Raw genomic sequence first — 16459 nt, forward strand, 5'->3', positions numbered from 1 at the left:
TAAAACTTGACAGACATTTGAAAAATAATTATGTTTTCAATTAGGTATTTGCTCAGTTTCAAAGACTCACTATATGCAAATTAGATATTAAGCACTGTACTTCAAGTCAGAAGATGAATCAATTCTTTTAATCAAAAGTAAAAAGAAAAAGAGTACAATGATTCTAGCTCAATTATTAACTTATGCACTATGAAACTGACCTTATGTTCAGAAAAGTAATATTCAAAGAAATAATCTACCTACACACAAATTAAAACAACATTCTCTAAAGTGCAAAAATATTTAAAAGTTAAAGAGGTCATTGCCTAGGTCTTAGCTAACTGATGTAATACAAAGTTAAAACACGAGAGGGCAACGAAGATTTTTTTAAGAAAAAGTTGGATCCCATAACATAGTAAGATTCCTGGAAATAGCTCCACATTTTCACCCAAATTATAAACATCTGTTAAATGAACAAAGATATTGTGATTATTTGAGAATAACATGTAAGATAGCTGATCCATCAAAAGGATAAAAAGATAAGCACCTAAACATTTTCTAGGCACAAGTTCTGTCCACTTTAGAAAAGACGAATACTCAATACTGGAGGGAGGGTAAGTATGGGAACAAATAAATGGCACTGATGTACTTATTAATTATTAGACTGTAGGACTGAATACTAGTGCAACTGAATGTCTGAATATGAAGTACACAAAGATGAACTTAATGTTTGTAATATACTACAAAGTTGAAATTCACTCTATTAGCCAAGACCAACTAAACATTTGTAGTACAATAAGTAAAGGATATTTCCTTTATTTCATATTTCTCTTCTTTCAATTTTTTTCACTCTAAATTGGGGGTTAAAAAACCAAGAGACCAAGTTATAAAAAGCAAACTGCCACTCTGAGATTAGTTCCTGAAATTAATATTCTCTCAGAATAATTCTAAAACTGTTTCAAGGAAGAAAACTATGGGTTTTTAGAATTGTATTTTATAAGTACTAATAAACGCTTCAAAAGTGTTTTGTTCTTGAAAATTATTCTCTATAAATGTTCATTTAAAAAGAAACCCTAATCTACCAGAAACATTTTTTTTCATAAATTTTTCTTCATAAAAATAGAATTGTTTTAATTTTAAAACAAGTGAATGCAGGTGCTCATGCTACAGCATGAAAGTACAGCGTGCAGTAACAGAGGGAAAAAGAAAGTGATATAAAGTGCTTTCCTCCAGAGAGTAAATTGATTTTAAATTCAGTTCTTCTATCATAAAAGTGATACAACTGAGAACAATTTCTTCATGATGCAGGCACTGAATATTATCATCTACAAAATCGAGTACTTCTGGCAACTGGTATACTAAAGGACTTGCTTTTAAAATACATACAAAAAACATCTTATGTCCCTCTTATCTATGGACTGAAAGTGAAAATATAATGATTTTGATTATATAGTAAATAATTGGAAGTATCAGTAAGCTGCTAGCAATACAAAGTATTTGAAAATACTTTTAAACTAAAATAGGTTAATTTAAATCTACCAGTCTTCTACTGAAGTGTGAGTTTTTCCCCCAATGTGAAAACCATAATTCAACTCAGTGACATTATAATAGACGCAAATTTGACCAAACTGTGATATTGTAAGAATGTACTGTCAACAAAATACTGCTTTGCAAGAGGTGCAGAGAATGTGTATTTGCATTTTATTGCAAAGCTTTGCACTATTAAGAATGTTTTGAATTTAACTTGTGCCAAAGTTTAACAGGAAACTTTAAAATGAGAGAGAAATAGGCTGAAAAGGCAAGAAAAAGCTAAGGACCACTGCCCTGTGCAAAGTCTGCCCCAATTCTCACAGAGAAGCATAAACTGGGGGTGTCATTGTTTTACCTACTTTAAGCACTGACCTCTACATAGTCTCATGCTTCATAACGTTAGCAGGTTCACCTGGAGGAAAAGACCGATGTTCACAATAACGTACAGACAGAAAGAGGAATGCACTTTCTTGCTTTAAAAGTCTCCAGGAGACTAAAATTCACAAATAAATGGACTGGCCCATAAATTCTGTTATATAGGTTACCCCTTACACGTTCACTCAGCATACATTTAGTCCAACTGTCTACTCCACAGTTACTTTACTTTCTGCTTTTGCTCTAGATCCCATTTCCCCACCCCCACCCCCCGCAAGAGTTTGGACTTTACAATCTGCTGACAAGTCACTTTTACTCTGATTTCACCTTGGCATTATACCCTTAGAGTAACTAGTTAAAATGATGTGCCCCTAGCTAACCATCTCTAAAAACCCTGTCTCCAATTAACTCATGATCTCATTACTGCAGCGGTGCCATTTAAAAATGCTGGGTCTTAAATTCTCAAATTCCCTTAACAGGCAGCTAAAAGGGGCAATACCAAAGACTTGTACTGACCTCCAATTCTAGAACCGGGGGCTGTTCCAGAAACACAATTATATTCCTCTTTTCTGCAGAGTTCACCTTTCTCAGATCCTCTATTCTACATCTGTAAAATGAACACATTTCTACTTGTAACATATGCCACAGTGGGGCTATACTCGTTATTAAATGCTCTTATACTGTAACTTAATTTAGCACCGTTTATCTCTTATTTACTTAAATCAACAGTATTGTTCCTAAAGTCAGAGACTGTTTTCATGTCCCTTCACGACACTAGTAGTAGCAATCCTTTCCACAAAGTGCAAGCTCAACAAACATTTGATTAATTGATGAACCTCTTCATTTCTCAGGGAGTCTCTAAATAGGTTATCAACAAAGCGTACGCTTTAATGCCAGCCTCTGTAGGTATAGTCTTAGGCAAGGTACTTGACGGTCTGTCAACACGAACATGTAAAGGACAGTACTAAATGGCCCCGAAGTCTCTTCCAGTACCATACGGAAGCTCGTGGGACAAAACCAAACCCCCGGCACGGCATTGTATCTGTTCAAAATCAGCACTGTATTTTTTTTTTTTTTTTTTTTTTTTGGAGGAAATGGGTCAGCAACCTTCTGAGTACAATTACCACTAGAGGAGCTATGATGGGGAATGGGGAAAGAAAGTAAATGAAGGAGGAAGGGAAAATAAACAAAGGTGAGTGGTAAGTGGAATCACTAAGGTGCTGCCAGGTGTCATAGTTGTTACTGTGCCACCCACTGTTCTCTGATATATTTTGGCATGCCTAAGAGCCTTTTACAAAAGCAGCCATAGCCAGATGTGTAGGTACTTAAATTTTCCCATGCCTCCCTCACTAGCCCTTCTAGTACCCTGCACATTTTATTGACCTCGAGTAGGACCCAAGTCCTGCATAGAAATCTGCAAAGCAGGACTATTAGGTCTCAAATACTGTAATAACAACTTGTAGGGTTCCCAAATCTGCACATGGAAAGTAGATGATTGATAAACATGAAATAACTGTCACGCAGTCACCTGTTTTGAAATTAATCCATGGAGCAGGAGTGATGTTCTAGGCCAGCAAAAAGACAAGCCACGTATGTAATTTAAAATATTCTAGTAGCCACATTAAAAAAATTAACAGATAAAATTAATTTTAACAATATGTTTAAACTCAGTATAACCAAAATATTATCATTGGAACAGGTGATCAATGTAAAAATTATTCGCCCTGACCGGTGTGGCTTAGTGGGTTGGGACTCACTCCTCGAACCGAAAGGTCACCAGTTGATTCCTGGTCAGGGCACATGCCTGGGTTTCAGGCCAGGTCCCCAACTAGGGGCATGCAAGAGGCAACTGATCAATGTTTTTCACCCTCTTTCTCTCTCCCTTCCCCTCTCTTTAAAAATAAATACATAAAATCTAAACACACATATATATGTGCATGTGTGCATATATACCTTCATGAGATATTTTACTTTCTTCTTTTGTACTTATCTTTGAAATCTGGAGCATATTTTATGCTTATAACACGTATCAATTTGAACACTAAACTCATCAGAAATATTCAGTCTGTATTTGGACTGTATAAAATTTACAGTTTAAAAAGTCCATGCACATGCCCAAGTTGTTTCCAAATTTACTTACATTTTCTAATACCTGAACCATGTGTCAAGTTAAAGAATTATATATAGTTTGAAATTTAGTCCTCCTCACCATGGCCATATTTCAGGTGCTTGGCAGCCACATGCCTAAGTGGCTACTTGGATTCTTTTAAACCTGAGCCAGATTAAAAGATGTTACACGTTCAGTAGCAAGTCCTCCTACAGCACCCACCTGGTGCCCAAATTATGCCAAGTATATTCTGCCCCACTACTAATCCTTACTTAAATTGTCCATACTTTAGAGCTGATCGCTTAATAAGCAGCTCCTTCCAAAGACTGAGTAACTTCTTTTAGCTCAAAGAGAAAGGCACGTCTGAATTCAGGGAAAGAATGGAGACAGGGAGATTCAGAGATAGTTTGTTTCTGAGGTAAGGGTTGAAAATCCTGAAATCGTTACCTCTCTGTCCAGGACATTACTCACCCTTCAAAAGCTAATGGCCATTGTTTATAAAGAGGCTCTCAACTTCCATACTCACAGTAGTGGTCACTGCATCCTCAGATTCTTCACCTTCTTCAAGTGCCCCCCCCCCAGCCTAACCCCCACAACCTCCTCTATCTCTGGCCAACTCTCTAGCCTACCTTCTAGGAGCCCCTTTTTAAATCATTCTGAACAGTACTTATTATTGTTGACATACTGAAACATATGAATAATTCAATAAATGAATCTCGAACTATCCTATTAATCATTCATTGGTCTAGGTACCCAACTTATCTTGAGAGAAGCTTTTCTGAATATACGTGAAAAGCATCCCCCCACCCTTCCCCAAAGGATTCAATTACAAACACTACAGCTTTCCCTCCCTATGTCAAAGTTCAGTGTTCCTCCTGCAGCTGATTTAAAAGTTGATCTTCTAAAGGAGCTGGATTCCTAAGGTAGTTCTATTTTGAGCCTTCTTCCTGTTCTGAAGCTAAAGTTGGAAGGGCTTAGGGGGTGATGTCATGGAAGGGAGACCGTTTGCTTTTACACAAGGGTCTTCTCCAGCAACTCTGGGGATGCTCAGATGGTGGAAACTAGGGGGAATATTCACTTCTCATCTGTTTCACCTCACTCCCTTTTGATTCCCAGCTATTCATTAGCCAGCAAGAAAACAAGTTCAAATAAGCATGCAAACATATTTACATAGTTTACTCTTTAAGTATGTCAGAAATGAAAAGACTGGGAGAAGGAAATGCCTCAATCCAGGGAACAAGGGTGATGACCTCTCTCTCCACCCATCATCCCCACCTCCCCAAATATCTATCCTAGGACTACCGACAAAGAGGATGGGAGGGACAGCTGGGAAGAAGAATAAAGGGATTATAAATCTAGGAAGTCTGAAGAGGGAAATGCTATGGAGGACATTCAAGACAGAAAGGAGACCCTTGGGTCTCTTATTTTCTACTGTTTTCTCCTCCCTTTTGTATGGTTAGATTTCGGGTTGGGTGTGCCTTCTGCTTTGGGAGGCGTATTTGGCTCTGGAGAAGGAAGAGGGGCCAGGGTGGGGCCCAGGGAAAGAGGGCCAGAAACTGCTTAGGCCTGATTCTGGGTTAAGCTCTTAGGGGAAAAATGAAGGGAACTAGAGGGGGACAGCTGAGGATTCCATTAGAAAACCCAGTGTGGAATAAATAACGGCATTGAACCAACAAGGGGGGGGGTCACCTCTGTCTCTCGAGCTAAATGCAGCAGTTAGTCGCTGATTGGTGGGCTGCAGGTCCAGAGGGAAGAAAAAAATCCCAGCACATCTGTAGACCAAACTTGCCAGGAAGGGGGATAGCTGTGCCCAGTGCAACCAGCAGGTGAAAGAAGCAGTTTCTGGCCAATTCTCGGATAGGGGTTGGCTGAAAGCTCTGGGGAACAGAGGATTCCCCGGTTTCTTGGCTCACCTCTCCTCCAAAGCTGGAATAAGCACAGATGTGGTCCTTCTCCAAGAAGGTGGCTTCTGGCGAGTGGGCAGCAGAGTGAGAGAAAGGACTCCTTGGCCTGGGATGGCAAGGAGAAGCCCTCGGGTCAGCTAAGGCCAGGATCAGGAGGTCTCCGCCAAGTCCCCTCCCCCTTCTGGAAAACCGACCTGGACCGGCATAAATTACAGCAATACACCCCCCGTCCCCAATAATGCTTCTAATAAAAGAAACAGCCTCTCATGACTACATAAAATAACAAAACAAAACTGCAAGCTCCGGCTGATGAAAATAAACAGGTGAGCCAGAGAAGCGGGAAAAGACTAGAGCTGAGAGAATGAACGTGAAGAGAAATCGAGGCTTCCCCGCCCTCCCTACACACCCTCTCCCCTTTAGCCCGGTAGAATCTGCGTGGCAGGTTGCAAGCTAAAAATGCCACGGTGACAGAGCCCCATCTCCCCGTCCCGCGCCCATTCTCTCCTACCCCAGGGTCCAACGTCCCAGCCTCGTGCTAGCGCCCCATCCCTGGAATGCGCGGGGCTCACCCTCAACCCGGACCGCCGCCGCCGCTGCCGCCGCGGGGACTCCGGTCTTCCTCTCTCCTTCCTCCCTCCCTCCTCCTCCTCCGCCTCCTCCTCGCAGACTCCTCCCGCCGGATCTTTCATGTAAACAACATCCAGGCTCTATTTACAGTCGCCGCCGGACCTCGAGGGACCCACGCCAGCACCCTGGAAGAAGGCGGGGGTAGAGGAAAAACGAGTGCGCAACATTAGCATACACACACACACACACACACACACACACACACACACCCCACCCCGCCCCTCCGCGCAGCTCCCCCTCTAGAGGGCCGGAGCGGGGCGCCCGGGGGCCACCCGTGCCCTGGTACATCCAGCGCGATGTCTGACATCCCAGCTAGGGCCTACGGGAAACCGTGGAAATGCCCCTGGGCGAGGTCGCCCCCCTACCCTGCAGGAAGAAAAACACACCGCAACAACAACAAATCCAGCCAAGCAACATGCTCTAAGTCCGTGCAGGAGTGCGGAGCCCCAAGCCCGCCCCGCGACGCCTCCCTGGAGCCCCACTACCTACCCAGAGATGACGAGCTGCGTGAGGTCCCCCCAGGTGGCTGAAGGAAGGCAGGCGACCGGCAACAGCTCGCCCTCGGCCCTCGCCCCCGCCCGGCCCGCCCTCGGCCCGCCCCCCGCGCGGGCGCCGAGCTGGTCAAGCCCCGCGGTGCGTGTGCGTGTGCGCGCGCCGCGGCCAGCCTCGTCGAACGCCTCTGTTCGCCCCACGGCTTACCGCGCCCCCGGGCGGGCTCCGGCGCCCACGGCCAGCGCTGCACGGCGGCGCACGGGCGCGCACACGGACGTAGACACTCAGCGGCACGGAGCCCTGCGGCCGCACGCCTCCCGCAGGCGCCCAGCCCCCCGCACGCGCCGTCGCCCCCGCTCCGGGCCCGCCACCCCCACACCCACCTGCGCCCCCGCGAGTCCTGAGCCCCCCTTCCTTTGTTCTTCCCGCTATTTGCATGAGGAATATCTAATGACGCAGCAAGGCTCGCCACAACGTGACCGTCGCCATTTTTCTGTTTTTATTCTATCTCTGCCATGTGATAGATTGGGGGGGGGGGGTAGAGTTTGGAAAAGGGAGAGAGACGGGATTAAAAAAAACAAAAACTTCCGGGTCTCATGACCGGGAAGGGAGAAAAACAAAAGAGAGACGAGACACAACTGCGAGGGAAGGATGTGTGTGTGTGTGTGTGTGTGTGTCCGTCCGTCTGTCCCTCTGTTCGCTGTGTGTGTGTCCGTCCCTCTGTTCGGTGAAGAGAGGCTTCCGCAGCGGACAAGGAGCATCCTCCGACTTAGGGAGCCCACTGACCATTGGTGGGTCCAGATCGCACCCTCTAGCTATGGCGGTTGCCTATCCTGGTCTCACACCCTCCGCAAACGCTGGGTAAAGCTGTCAGCTTGGTCCTTTCTGGTGGCCTCCACTTGTCGGACCACCCCAGAGCTGGGGCTTTAGATACCGGGCGAATGTACCGTTCTGGGTTACATTCAGAAAGGTCTTGCTATTTACCTGAGGAAAGAAATGATAGAGTATTTCCCAAGTTTTAGAATAGTTTGCTTCGATTATGTTGTTTATGACAGCAGCGTGGCAACGCCAGGCAGCATCTAATATTGATTCGAATCTTTCCACTCTTTACCCCTTTTTTTCTCTCTGCCTAAAGTGGGACACACCCTTGTGTGTTTTATGGGGGCCGAAGAGTTGTTATGTGGGAACGGACCATACATCAAGGACTGACGACTTTGGAAGAAATTTCTAATAAATGGTCGTTCAGGGTCGGGGAGCATTGTTTATGAAGACAGTTGCTTGGAGCAAGGTGGATTCGGGTTACGCTGATCTTATTCGCATTCAGAGGGCGTGATAGACGTTTCATTCTTTCCCAAGTCCCGTGTTCATGGTTGCTGGGGGCGGGGGGTGGGGGCGGGAAGGTAGTTGGGAACTCTGCCACGTTTTTCGGTGAGATAAAATTTTGTGCTTTTGTTTACTACTATATTTCCTTTGTGCACTTTCACTTTTGTTTCTCTTGAGTTTCCTTTCTGGTTTCTTTTCTGTATTTCATAATTCGGAGCAGGAATGGACTTTAGAGTCGACCTGGGTTCTGCAATTTACAGGGGAAGAAACTGAGGCCCTGAGTAGTAATGGGGTTGCTACAGGTCACACATTTGAGTGGAGTCCGGATTCAGCCGCCTTCACCTGATAACTCTGTTAGGGGGTTGGCGATGGAGAGTGGGGGATGGGCGTGGAGAGGGGGAAATGGCTTAGTAATGTATGACAGGAATTCTGCTTTGTAAAATTAACATCCAAGAAACTAACGATGGAGAACACTGACGAGATCATTCCCTTCTTAGGATCGATATGAATTGATTTCTTCTTCAATATCCCCTTTCTTAAGGTTTGAGTCAAGCATATTTGTGAATTCAGATTCCACTTCACTTTTACCTGGGAAAGTTTTTCATCTCAGTGAAAAGCCCTACGTGATTGTCACAATTTTTTTTTTTTTTTTTTTTTTTTTTTTAAAGAATCACAGAGTTGACCTCTCCCTCTTTGTGGACCCACTGTGTCCTTCGAATATTACTTCCTGGTGACTTTGACACTTCAGTGAACTAGAGGATAACGTTGGAGGGCCAGGGCCATGCCGCATTCATTTTATATCTCCCATGTTTAGCACCCTATCTGGTGAGATAAAGAATGAATGAGAGAGGGAAGGAGACCTGTGAAGGTTTTTTCCATAAAATTCCATCCTGACTATCTGCAGGAAATTCCTTCCCTGTTTCTGGTAAAGGCAGAACACTAGAGATGCTTTCTGGTTCTTATACCTTTGCAGACCATTATTGGCAGGCTTCTAATTAACAGAGACAAGCAAAACATAATTTGTTATCTTAATTTTTTTTTGAACCAAGTGCTTTCTCTCCCCCTTTTATTATTTTTCCTATGTTTGGCTCCTCTTCTTCAAATTCATTCTAATTCATATGATTAGTTACGCCAACACTTGCCCTTTGACTTTGCTTTCATAGAGTCCGAAAGTTTGGTGAAGTCAAGTTGTGATTCAGCCCTGCTCATCCTGGAATGAAATTATCAGAAGCAACATTCTTAATGAGACTCTGGTTCCTCCAGAAACCCAGTGAACTAAGTGAGGAGGCTGGCAATTAGTTAAGGAAGCAGGTTGAAGAGGGCTGCTGAAAAGATGTCAGCATCTGGACAAAAACTGCACATTTGCAGCTTTAAAGACTGGAGAATAACTGATGTTTGCAATTATATTTACAGCTCAGTGAAGGGTCTGGGTTGTCACAGATGAGTTCATACACATCCAGACTGATGAGGTTCCATTGCATATATGAACACGAACTGCACGTATTCCATTTTGTAGGGCAGATTGAGGTTGCCATCACTGATGATAACATATATTCATTCCAGATGATAATAGTGTGATAATAATTTTAAGTATAACAATATCACCTTCCAGCAAGGTGGAGGTGAAGCCTAATTATATTTAAAGTCATGTGCTCCCTTAAATACAAAGCTGAACAGAGGAAAAAGGAACATGGCTCAAAAATATAGTAAATACCTCCAGAGCTCTTGTCTTTCAGATATGTGCATTCACACATTACAAAGAAGATCAAAGTTTAGTTCTCTGGGTTACCACATAGCTGCTGATTAAAGAGCGCTGTTACAGGCACACCAACAATTTTCTATCTTTCCAATACACACATGAAAAATTACAATGTGGTGTGTGTGAGCACAGATTTCGGAATCAGGTCCACTAGCTGTGTCATCCTGGGCAAGTTATTCATCAGTTCTGATTCTCAGTTTCTTTACTCATATAATGAGCATAATAACACCTGGCTCAAAGAGGAGATTTTAGGATTAAAATTTAATAAAATATATGTAAAGACCTAGCATGATACTTGTGACATAATCTTTAATGAGTGGTTGTAATAATTTTTTGTATTTTATTTGCCCCATGCACTTCTTAGAGTTATTCTAACCCTTTTGGCTTTCTGCTCTTGAACATTCAATAAACCTACTATTAGTGAAAGTTCTGTGACTATACAGATAAATAAGAATAGGTTCTGCCCCCAATAAGTTCACACAAGCCTTGGAAAAGACATATATTCAAGTAACTATACCAGTGCTGGTAGACTGAAGACATGCATTTGGTTCATACCACTTTATGAGAACCTACCTGAGAAGTATTCAATTAAGTTCTAGATTTATTAATACCCAGGCAATGACAAAGCTTATGGAAGTAGTTAGGAAAATGCCCAAGAAAACCTCCCAAACAAACAAACAAAAATGCTCACATATTCAAATAAATGAGGATAATTACTTTTAAAGCTCCATCTAATCTGCAATTCTTCAGCTTTTAATAAGTTTTCCAGTCCAGCAAAAAAAATCAGGCTTCTTTTGCATGTGTATGAAAAGTATGCAGGTTGTACTTTAAAATAATGTTGGAAGATGTAGTTAATAGGAAGCACTTCTGGTTGTTAATTAATTAGACCATTTTAATCAAGAACTATTTTCTGAGAAACTTATTCCCAGCCTTGGGTCAGAAGCTAAAAAAAACAAAGATAATGAAGACATAGACTTTGCCCTTGAGGAACTCATTCATGTGTTTATTGATTACCTACTGGGGATGCAGTGGTGAACAAGATATCCAGCTTATTTGCAGGAGGTTGATATATACAGGTATCTTTCCGGCTTCCTCAAGTATGCAACTGACTCCAAGGGCAAGGCAAAATATCTATATCCCCACCACCGCCACCACACCGAAGAGCAATTCTTGAAAGAATAGTTTGGTCTCTACAGCCCAAGTGAATTTGGGGATCTCTTTAGTGTTAGGCAAAAGTGTGAAGTGAGCAAGTCATATTCAATTCTCCAAGAGTCTGAGCTGTTTAAATAGCCTCTGGTCTCTCAGTTCCTGTTTTTCTGAACAGCTTTGTCCTCCAAAGGACTACAACAATGATTATTTCTAAAATGCAAATCCAATTATATTACTCCCCCACTTAAAAACTGTCATGACTGCTCATTATATGTCAAGCACGGCGCACAAGACCCTTTGTGACCTTGTCTGCCAAGCCTACCAGCCTCATCCTCCATTACTCACATGTAGGGTTTGTCAGATTAGTAAATAAAAATACAGAATGTCCAGTTAAATTTATATTCCAGGTAAACAACATTATTTACATAGGAATATGTCCCAGGTATTGCATGTGACACACTTATACTAAAATGCTTTCATTCTTTATCTGATATCCAAATGTAAATAAGCATCCTGTATTTTATCTGACATCCCTACTTTTGCCAGTCTAATTGATTAACGTGCCATTTCCCACTAGTTTCTTGATGCCTTTGTAAGTGCTTCATAACCTCTCAACCCTGCACCTTATCCACATTCTTCAACTTCAAAAGCCAGTCATGGGTTCTGGAACTCTGCAGATGAGAGCTTGGAATCCACGTGCTGAGAACTGGCCTGGCTACCTGTGTGCGTTGTTTGGCAACTGGGTTTTGGCCCCAGTTTCTGTTCATCCTTTCCATTCTCCCCCCTGGAACTGGAGTTCTGCCCCGAACCCCGGTTTACTTGACTGGAACCCCACACGGTTTTTCACCCTTGCCAACTCTCTCCCTGAGGCTGTGGGGCTAGATTTTTTTCTCCCAACTGCTGGCTGGTCTCCTGACCTAAACTGGATGGGTCATTGAAACTGCCTCTAGTGCTGCCACCTTCCTGTCTTGCCTACTACAAAGGATGCATAACAGATTCAAATGACGTAAAGTTTGTAAAAGTGGTTTGTAAAGTGTAAAGCCTTTCTGATGGTAATTTTGTTCAGAGCCTAAATTTCATGCTCTTCACCTAGTGTTGTATATGGAAGCCCCTCTCTAAAGTGGTCTGGATTTCCCTTGTTTCTGCTCATGCCTAGTGATATAAAATGATGTGGAAAGTTTACAAATGTCCTCTAATTTTGATTAGTACATTCAGCCACACTGGCAGTTACATTACTTTTATTTATTTATTTATTTATTTATTTATTTATTTATATTGCATAAAATTGTCCCAATTTTCTCCCCTTAACCTCCCTCCACCCAGTACCCTCCATTCCCTCAGGCAACTCCCACACCATTGTTCATGTCCATGGATCATACATACAGGTTCTTTGGCTACTCCATTTCCTATACTTCCTGTTAACATGCCCCTGCCTATTCTATAACTACAAATTTGTACTTATTAATACCTTCATCTTTTCCCCCATTTGCCCAGACCCTCTTCCCACTGGCCACCATCCCAATGTTCTCCGTATCTGTAATTCTGTTTCTGTTTTGCTTGTTTGCTTAGTTTGTTTTTTAGATTCAATTGTTGATAGTTATGTATTTATTGCGATTTTAATGTTCATAATTTTTATCTTCTTTTTCTTAAATAAGTCTCTTTTATGTTTCATATAATAATGGTTTGGTGATGATGAATTCCTTTAGTTTTTTCTTCTCTAGGGAGCTCTTTATCTACCCTTCAATTCTAAATGATGACTTTGCTGGATAGAGTAATCTACATTGTAGGTCCTTGCTTTTCATCACTTTGAACACTTCTTGCCAATCCCTTCTAGCCTGCAAAGTTTCTTTTGAGAAATCAGCTGAAAATCTTATGGGAACCCCTTTGCAGGTAACTCTCTACTTTTTTTTTTTTTGCTGCTTTTGATAGTCTCTCTTTATCCCTAACCCTTGGCATTTTAATTATGTGTCTTGGTGCGGTCCTCTTTGTATCCATCTTGTTTGGGACTCTCTGTGCTTCTTGGACTTGTATATCTATTTCCTTTACTAAATTAATAAAGTTTTCTTTTATTATTTTTTCAAATAGGTTTCCAATTTTTTGCTTTTTCTCTTTTCCTTCTGGTACCCCTATGATGCAAATGTTGGAATATTTGAAGTTGTCCCAGGGGCACCTTACAGATCCTTGATTTTTTGGACTCTTTTTTTTCGTCTTGCTGTACTGATTAGATGTCTTTTTTTCCCTTATGTTCCAAATCAACATTTGATTCTTGGCCTCATCCACTCTGCTGCTGATTCCTTGTAAATTGTTCTTTATTTCAATTAGTGCCTCCTTTATTTCTGATTGGATCATTTTTATGCTGTTGAAGTATCCACTGAGTTCTTCGAGTATCCTTGTTTTGAACTCTGCATCTGGTAGTTTGCTTATCTCCATTTTGTTTAGTTCTTTTTCTGGAGTTTTGTTCTGCCCTTTCATTTGGGTCATATTTCTTTGTCTCTTCATTTTGGCAGCTTCCTTGTATTTCTTTCTATGCATTAGGTAGAGCTGCTTTGACTCTGTGTCTTGGTAGTGTGGCCTAATATAGTAGGTGTCCTGTAGGGTCCAGTGGCACAGCCTCCCCTATCTTCCAAGCTGGGTACTCAAGGTGCACCCTCAGTGTGAGCTGAATACTCCTTCCTCTTGTAGATGAGTCTTGATTCCTGTGAGCAGGTCAATGGGAGGGATTTACCAAGTCCAGACAACTTGTAGGACTGGCTGTGACCCTTGGCCAGTAATCACCACCCTTCATGGCTTGTGGAGGTGGCTTGGTGGTGCTCCAATGTGATCTGTAACTGTCCACTGGGTGCACAGGCTCTGGGGTTTCCCAGGTGGTGCAGGACAAGCTGAAACTCCATCTGTGTTCTGTCTGGGGCCCCTTGGCATAAGCTAATAAAGGAAACTGCAGAAGGCTATTGCTAGTGCTGGGCCTGGGGCCACTCAGTGAGAGGTACAGGGACTGTGCTTAGTTGTTGTTTGAGTGGAATTAGGAAGGTCTGAAGCCTGAGCCTAGCCCATTCCTTCATATAGAAAAGCCACTGTTACCAGCTTAGGTGGGCCCATAAGTTGGATGGGGCGGACCCTTAGGTAATTGTCAGAGAAGGGCTTACCATGTGAACCAGATTGGTGGAGATTCACATATGGTTCTCCTGTACTGTGGCTCTGTGTAAAGGAGGGCTCAGAAAAGGTACAATGGCCGCTGTCTGTAATTCTGTCTGGAAGGAATTGTCCCCCAGCTCTTGCCCTGGTGCTAGACACTTCAGTTCCTCCTCATATGCCACTGGTGCCTTCAAGGTGCTTCCCTGGTGCTGGAACTCAGAGGAGTGGGTTTGAATAAGTCCATGCCAGCTATTGCATTATGAATGGCTCTAGGCCAACAGCTTTAATTTTTAAAATTTTAATCTTATGATCCAGTTATGATTCATAACTAAAACTAAAGTCTCACAAACTATATCAACCCTGAGTATATACATGAGCTCTGACATTTTCTGTTATATTCATCTTTTAAAAATTGATCAACCCACCAAATTAATTTCATCACCCACTAATAGGTTGTGACTTGCATTTTGCTAAGCACTGATCTGCATTATTTTCTTTTTTGTCATTGTTTAAGTATAGTTGTTCTCATTTTCCCGCCACCACTTTCCCCCGCCCCTCTCACCCCCACCTCCCACCCTCAATCCTTCCCCACTTTGGCTTTGTCCATGGGTCCTTTATACATGTTCCATGATGATCCTTCCTCTTCTTTTCCCTGTTATCACCCTCTCCCCTCCCCTCCCCTCCCCTCCCCCTCTGGTTATGGTCAGTTTGTTCTTTATTACATTGTCACTGGTTATATTTTGCTTGCTTGTTTGTTTTGTCGATTTCGTTCCACTTGTAGGTGAGGTCATATGGTATTTGTCTTTCATCACCTGGCTTATTTCACTTAGCATAATGCTCTCCACTAACATCTATACTGCTGCAAGGGGGGTACCTCTTTCTTTATTCCTGCTGTGTAGTGTTCCATTGTGTAAATGTACCACAGTTTTTTGATACACTGATTTGTTGTTGGGCGCTTAGGTTGCTTCCAACACTTGGCTATTATAAATTGTGCTGCTATGAGCATTGGGGTGCATAGGTGTTTTTGAATCGGTGTTTTGGGATCCTGAGGGTATAATCCCAGCAGTGGAATTGCTGGGTCAAAAGGCAGTTCCAGTTTTAGTTTTCTGAGGAAATTTCGTACTGTTTTCCCCAGGGTTGCACCAGTCTGCATTCACAGCAACAGTGTGCTAGGGTTCCCTTTTCTCCACAACCTCGCCAGCGCTTGTTGTTTGTTGATTTGTTTATGATGGCCATTCGGTCTGGTGTGAAGTGATATCTCGTCGTGTTCTTAATTTTCATTTCTCTGATGGCTAGTGATGCTGAGCATCCTTTCATATGTCTCTGGGCCCTGTGTCTATCCTCCTTGGAGAAGTGTCTGTTCAGGTCCTTTGCCCATTTTTCAACTGGATTGTTTGTCTTCCTGGAGTGGAGTCGTGTGAGTTCTTTACATGTTTTGGAGATCAAACCCTTGTCTGAGGTATCATTGGCAAATATATTTTCCCATACGATTGGTTCCTTTTTCATTTTGCTGACGTTTTCCTTAGCCGTGCAGAAGCTTCTTATTTTGATGAAGTTCCATTTGTTTATTCTTTCCTTTATGTCCCATGGTCTAGGGGACATACAGGTGAAAATGTTGCTGCATGGAATATCTGAGAGTTTCCTGCCTATGTTTTCCTCTAGGACTTACTTGGTGTCACTTCTATGGGCTTTTATCCATCTTGAGTTTATTTTTGTGTATGGTGAGTCGATGGTCAAATTTCTTTCTTTCTTTCTTTTTTTTTTGCACGTAGCTGTCCGGATCTCCCAACACCATTTGTTGAAGAGGCTATTTTTACCCCATTTTATGCTTCTGCCTTCTTTGTCGAATATTAATTGACCATAGAGACATGGGTTTATTTCTGGGCTCTCTACTCTGTTCCATTGATCTATGTGTCTGTTCTTATGCTAGTGCCAGACTGTTTTGATTACAGTGGCCTTGTATATAGATGATGGCAGGCATTGTGATCCCTCCGACTTTGTCCTTCTTTGTCAAAATTGCTGCTGCTACTCAGGGTCATTTATGGTTCCATATAAGTGTTTGAAATGTTTGTTCTATATCTG

At 42.5% G+C, this 16459-nt stretch overlaps 1 long non-coding RNA gene across 1 annotated transcript; it reads right to left on the reverse strand.

Annotated features, from left to right (window-relative positions):
- Window positions 1-1145: 1145 nt before the first annotated feature.
- On the reverse strand, window positions 1146-7093 carry LOC129071080 (uncharacterized). Its single transcript, XR_008529208.1, has 4 exons — window positions 7012-7093; window positions 6465-6647; window positions 5905-6001; window positions 1146-2491 (listed from the first exon to the last, which is right to left on the reverse strand). It is a non-coding gene; the product is annotated as an uncharacterized LOC129071080 (long non-coding RNA).
- Between the last annotated feature and the right edge of the window lie 9366 nt (window positions 7094-16459).

The sequence above is a fragment of the Pteronotus mesoamericanus genome, unplaced genomic scaffold (assembly GCF_021234165.1).
Source record: "Pteronotus mesoamericanus isolate MK-2021 breed Mesoamerican mustached bat unplaced genomic scaffold, CSHL_Meso_final contig_105, whole genome shotgun sequence".
Classification (NCBI taxonomy): Eukaryota; Metazoa; Chordata; class Mammalia; order Chiroptera; family Mormoopidae; genus Pteronotus; species Pteronotus mesoamericanus.